Source organism: Pseudocercospora fijiensis (assembly GCF_000340215.1).
Source record: "Pseudocercospora fijiensis CIRAD86 unplaced genomic scaffold MYCFIscaffold_14, whole genome shotgun sequence".
Taxonomy (NCBI): domain Eukaryota; kingdom Fungi; phylum Ascomycota; class Dothideomycetes; order Mycosphaerellales; family Mycosphaerellaceae; genus Pseudocercospora; species Pseudocercospora fijiensis.
The window spans coordinates 979,701-986,300 of NW_006921545.1; positions in this window are offsets into that span (position 1 = coordinate 979,701).

The window sequence follows — 6,600 nt, forward strand, 5'->3', positions numbered from 1 at the left end:
ACCTAACTACCCTACTCGAGTATTACTATCGATAGGCGTATAAGATCCTACGGCGCGACCTCCTTTTCGGACTCCTATATAACTCTATTCCCCTTACCGACTTTTATAACTGCCTCGAAGAAACTATCGTCTACTCTAGCTTTCTTTAAGATAAGCGCAATACTACTATCGTTAACCTAGCTTAGACGTTCGTTATTAACGCTATCGCTAGTAATCCGGCTCTATTATATTTATACTTAGAGGCCGGTTTAGATATACTCCGCTTTAGCTCGGTAGTTAGCGCGTATAAGTATTACGTCTAAGAGTTCTTTTAGCTACTTAGCGTCCTTATATTTGTTAGTAGCGGTTAGCCCGCTCGCGAACCCGAATTCTTCTCGGCGATATAGTATAATACTTAGTCGGTCCGCTCTATTACTATCCGAAATAGATACGTTATAATTTACCTAACCTATACTAAGCTCCGCTAGAAGCTAAATAATAAATAAAACATCCGCTTTCTATTTAAGCTCGGCCGCCTACTTAGCGATTACCTTATATATATTTAACTATTTCGCGAGCTCTACTAGTATTAATCTAACCCTAGGTAGGTACTTAGTCCTTTCCTCTAGTCTAAGGACAACCTCGTCTAGTCGGATAATACTATAACCCGATACCTTCGTCGATAGACCGTAGCCGCTAGCCTATCTACCTTCGGTATTAGCGAGTAGCGTTACTTCTCCGTCGCTATTATTAAGAAATTCTTTAGTAAGTTTATAGGCTTTAATTAATCGGACGTAGACAATAAGGGCGACGAGGTTAATAATATAGAGATAGCTATAGCTAGATAGTATAACTATAGTCTCTATATCGCTAATATTTTATATACTAATACTAATCTATTCGCTACGTCGTCTAACTTATAGAATAGCTTAATTTAAGGTAGGTACCGCGCGTCTCGTATCTAGTCGAACTTCCTCTAGCTTTCTATCGCTATTACTCGCTACTAGGGGACCTAGCCGTTACTAGGTAGCTCTATTAGCAACCTCTTAGTACTTAAGAATAGTAGTCTTACCCCTGTTTTTACCCTCGATAAAGCCCTATAGTATACGCGCGAAATTATATAAAACCCGTAGCTATAGTAGAAGAGCGAGGGTTAAGCGATCGCTATACGATAGATTCTCTCTCTCGAGGCCTAACTACTTATCGTCCTCGGTACTAGCGCTAGTAAGAGTCTCCTCTTTATAGTTCCTTACTATATAAAAGGTACGCGGACTACCGTACTTATCTTTCCTCTAGTTACTCTACGAGTTAATATACTCGCCCGACTTAAAGCCGCTAAAGTGTCCTACGTAGTATAGTAACTAGGAATAGAGCGCCCCGCTTCCTTTATTCTAGTTAGCGCTAAGGCCGCCTACTTTATCTAATTTATTATATATATATAGCGTCTCGGTATCTAGAACTAGCTCGATTATATCTTTGTCGACGAGTGCTATTTAACTATAACTATATTACTATACCGCTCTATTTTTCGCTAATTTAGCTATCTTAGGTCGATTAGTACCTAAGTCGTCTATCTAACTACTACTCTATTCCTATCGATAGAACCTAAATTCCTATAGCGTAACGTTATCGCCTAGCCTATAATAGTATAGTAGAGTACTAATCGCGCTAATATTATATATCGTGTTTCCTTATACTAGTAGGTATAGTTACTACTTATAGCTATACGACTTATTAGGAAGTAACCTAGGGCGAGTATATTTATACCTAGCGATCGCGTCCTAGTATTCGTATATAGTCTCGACTATACCGAGTAGCTAGCGAGAGAAATTAATTGCCTATACTTTACCGCTACTAGTAGAACTACTAGCGAGAAAGAATAGCTACTCGACGCCTAGCTTAATAGTACTAATAATCTATTTCTTGTCGCTACTTCTACGCTTAGTAAAGGATTCGACGTACTACGTATTCGGGTTATTATCTACGTCGGCCTCCTATTTTTACTAATATTATTCGTAGAATAGTCTAGTAGTGCTAGGCGAGATAGAAAGCTAGTACTATCTTACCTCCTACTACTAACCGAACTAACTATACTAGTAATAGTCGACTAGAGTAAGCTTAGCTTCGATTAATACTCTTACGTAGATAACGTTAGTTATATATAGTAGCGCGAGAGGCAAGCTATATAGTAATATACTCGTATAGGTAAATGTTTACGTCTAATTATATCTAATTACCTCGATAGTCCCTAATTCCGCCTAATATATATATCTAACCTAGATAATAGTAACGAGCTCTATTAACGATATATATACCGACTAGTACCGGCTCTAACCTAGCCCGAAACGCCGTAGGCTTAGGCGCTCCGTCGGTAGACTACCTATTTCTAGCGTATCTAGTAAAACGAAGCTAGTAGTATAATATAGTTCGACCGCAACCTCGCCGTTATCTAATAATTATATACTATCTACCGCTTCGTTAATCCCCGCCTCCCTATATACTAATTCTCTTAATGCCTACGCGCTAACTTCGTAGTTATAAAGAAGAGGTAAGCGCTCTAGGCTAAGCTAATCGAGAGGTACTATACCTACTTCTACTACTATTTCCCTTTTACTATATACTAGGAATATAGCAAGCAAATACGGAGTTATTAACGGCTAGACGTTATATAGCTAGTCGCTATCGGCGTATTCTAGTCGCTATAGATAGGTCCTACTTAGATCTAGGATAAATTCCGATACTAATTTAAAACGCTAGAGGAATACCTCGAGTAGATAACTTAGAGTACTATATAGGATAGAGAAAAGGCTATCTAAGGTATTCGTCTCTACGCTATTACTATCGAGTACGTTCTAGCTAGGAACGTTAAACTAGATCTAGTACCCGCTAATAACTATATAAAGTAGGAATTCTAGACGCTAACTATTTCGCTAGCTAGAAAAAAAACAGTAATATACCGGTTATACTATTTACTTTTCTATCTAGCGAAATAGTCGGTACGTACCTATATTATCGCTATATTAACTTAGTAGTTAGGCGAGAGTAATAGTCTCTAATCTACTAACGATATTATTATACTAGTATCCTTATTAAATTAATAACGCTATAGTGTCGCTACGCTCGTATACTATAGTATAAGATATCTACTAACGTTAGAAGTAGAGTATATAACTAAATAGTTATAGCTAGCATTTACTTATATCGGCGGACCGTTTAAGTTAAATACGGATAGAGCGTAGTTAGTCGAGATCTAAAATATAAACTATCTATATACCGAACTACTATTACTCGATATATTCTACTCTCTCTATTCTTACTCTAACTACCTCCTCGTCGCCTTTCGCCTACGTCGTATATTAACCTACTAACGATAATATACTAATAGTATCGTCGCCCTTTATTAGAGTATTTCCGTCTATAGACTTATTATCTCTACTACTATCTTTACGATCTATTCCTCTAGTATCTCTATACTTAGCTACTTTTTATTTATTGTTCGCCCTTATACTATCTAGCTACTCTACGTAGCTATAGGGTTAGGGATAGGCGTCTAGTAGGGGGGTAGGGGTCTAGCTAATTAGCTATAACCGGCGATACGATAAGGGCCGCGAGCTAATTAGCTATAACTAGCGATAGAAACACTTACTTCTATATATAACTACGTATTATACTATAACCTAGGAGTATTATACTAGTAATACTAAGTTTCTAAGTAGCCTATTACTATATTTAGTACTTAGTTTATATATAAATTAGCTAGGGTATCTAAGGAATTTAAATAAAATCTCTAAGTAATAAAGTAAAGGGTTTCGAAGGCGAGATTTTACTATAGAGCACTTTAGAGTTAGAGTTAGATATATAGCGGGCGTATAGTAGAGCGCCGGTATCGGGCTAATTAGCTATAACTAGCGATACGGTAAGGGCCGCGGGCTAATTAGCTATAACTAGCGATAGGAACGCTCGCCCTCGTACGCGATATCGATAAGCCTTATTTACTATTTATCGCCTCCCTTATAAAACTATTCTTTATTTATTCGATATTATAATATCGAAGGTATAAAAGAATATATTCTTATGCCTACTCGTAGGCCGCCTACGTATATTACGAGCTAAATAAGAAGGCGGTCGTATTCTAAGTTATATCTCGACTACGCCCGCGTCGGGCTAATTAGCTATAAGCTTAGAGTTAGGGTTAGGGTTAGGGTTAGGGTTAGGGTTAGGGTTAGGAATAGCTTTACTCTAAATAAAGCCGTAAAAGAATAGGAATAAGAATAAGTTTATAGAGTCCTAAATAAATATAAAAGTAGTCCTACTACTTTTATAGAAATAAAGAAGTAGTTTCGCTTATTAGATACTCTTTAGGGACTATATAGGCTTGTCTCTATATATCTACTCGTCGCGCGGAGTTAGATTGCTCCGACGGCGTAATATTAGGCCGTCGGATAGCTATAATACCGTCGGATAGACGTATAGCCGTCGGATAGCGATCTTTCCGCGTCCTAGTAAGATTAGGGCTAAACTACCGTTATCTACTTTAGATAGGTATAATTTCGGTAGTTGTTTTTAGCTTAGAATCCTTCCGGGAAGGATTAGTTCCGGTTCTAGACTCGTACGGGGAAGCGTACGGGTCCGGGAACGCTTAGTTCCGATCCTCGGTACCTTAGTACCCTTATAGGGCGGCGTAGTAAGTAGAGTAGATCTATACGGAGGGGTCTTTCCTCTATTAGCCCTTTAATTTAGCCTAGTATCTATAGATTATAGGTTAATATATATTATTAAAAGCCTTTTACGCGGTATATTCCCCTTATACGTATCTACCTAGTATCTAGATTAACTAGAGCCTAGGTAAATAGCTAAGGTCTACTCTTAGAAGGAAGGAGAAAGGGGTTATAAAAGGTTTTAAGTTCTATCTATCTCGCTATAAATAGGGTATACCTCCCTATTACTAGGGGTAGTATAAGTCCTAATCTATAGGCTTTATTCTACTCCTCTATAGATAGTAATCTAATAGTAGGGTAGGGAATCGACTATTAATATCGTCTAAGAATATTTTAGATAGAAAGGGTTTCGAGGCGAACCTCTTACTATCCCTATTACCTATACTAGTTCTTAGATATTAATTTATACCTCTATTCCTCTCTATTCGAGGGTATAGTAGTCTTATATTCTACTTCTCTTAATTCCGTTAAGAGTTAAAATGTTTATAGTAGGTATCTCGTTCGAGATAGCTATATTTCGATCCCTAGTTATCTCTCGGTAAAACCGAGTTTAGATTCGGAATTAGCGGAAAAAATAGGCCTATTTTCGATATTAAACGTCTAAATTCGGCTAACTTCCGGGGGGGTCCCCGGGGACGTTAGCTAAGCTAATACCTAGCTAATACCTAGCTAATACCTTCCCGATCGGGAAGTCGAAAATAGAAACGTAGATTTCTCGGTTATCTAACGTCGCCTACTAAAAAATAGAATAGTTTTAGAATCGTCGAGTCGTCTACTTTTAGATAATATAAAAATATCTACTACTTCTAGGGGGGTACCCTACCGTACTATAAAAAACAGCCCGTAATATAAAAACTAGCCTATACTATAAAGTATAGCCGTACTAAGAAATACACTAAAACGTAGGGGGGGGCCCCTAGACTAGAATATAAGTAGTCTATCGCTAAAAGCGAATATCTAGTCGTCGTATATAGATCTAATTACTACTTAAGGTAATAATAAGTATATCTAGTATAATATCTTTTATAAATAACGTCTTTTACCTACTTTAATAGGTATAGACGGGCTAGGGTTAGGTTAGGGTTAGGGGTTAGGGTTTTAAACCTAGTAACTATTCGACTAGGGTTAGGGTTAGGGTTAGGGTTAGGGTTAGGAATAGCTTTACTCTAAATAAAGCCGTAAAAGAATAGGAACAAGAATAAGTTTATAGAGTCCTAAATAAATATAGAAGCAGTCCTACTACTCTTATAGAAATAAAGAAGTAGTTTCGCCTATTAGATACTCTTTAGGGACTATATAAGCTTATCTCTATATATCTACTCGTCGCGCGGAGTTAGATTGCCCCGACGGCGTAATATTAGGCCGTCGGATAGCTATAATGCCGTCGGATAGATATATAGCCGTCGGGTAGCGATCTTTCTACGTCCTAGTAAGATTAGGGCTAAACTACCGTTACCTACTTTAGGCAGGTATAATTTCGGCAGTTGTTTTTAGCTTAGAATCCTTCCGGGAAGGATTAGTTCCGGTTCTAGACTCGTACGGGGAAGCGTACGGGTCCGGGAACGCTTAGTTCCGATCCTCGGTACCTTAGTACCCTTATAGGGCGGCGTAGTAAGTAGAGTAGATCTATACGGAGGGGTCTTTCCTCTATTAGCCCTTTAATTTAGCCTAGTATCTATAGATTATAGGTTAATATATATCGTTAAAAGCCTCTTACGCGGTACATTCCCCTTATACGTATCTACCTAGTGCCTAGATTAACTAGAGCCTAGGTAAATAGCTAAGGTCTACTCTTAGAAGGAAGGAGAAAGGGATTATAAGAGGTTTTAAGTTCTATCTATCTCGCTACAAATAGGGTATACCTCCCTATTACTAGGGGTAGTATAGATCCTAATCTATAGGC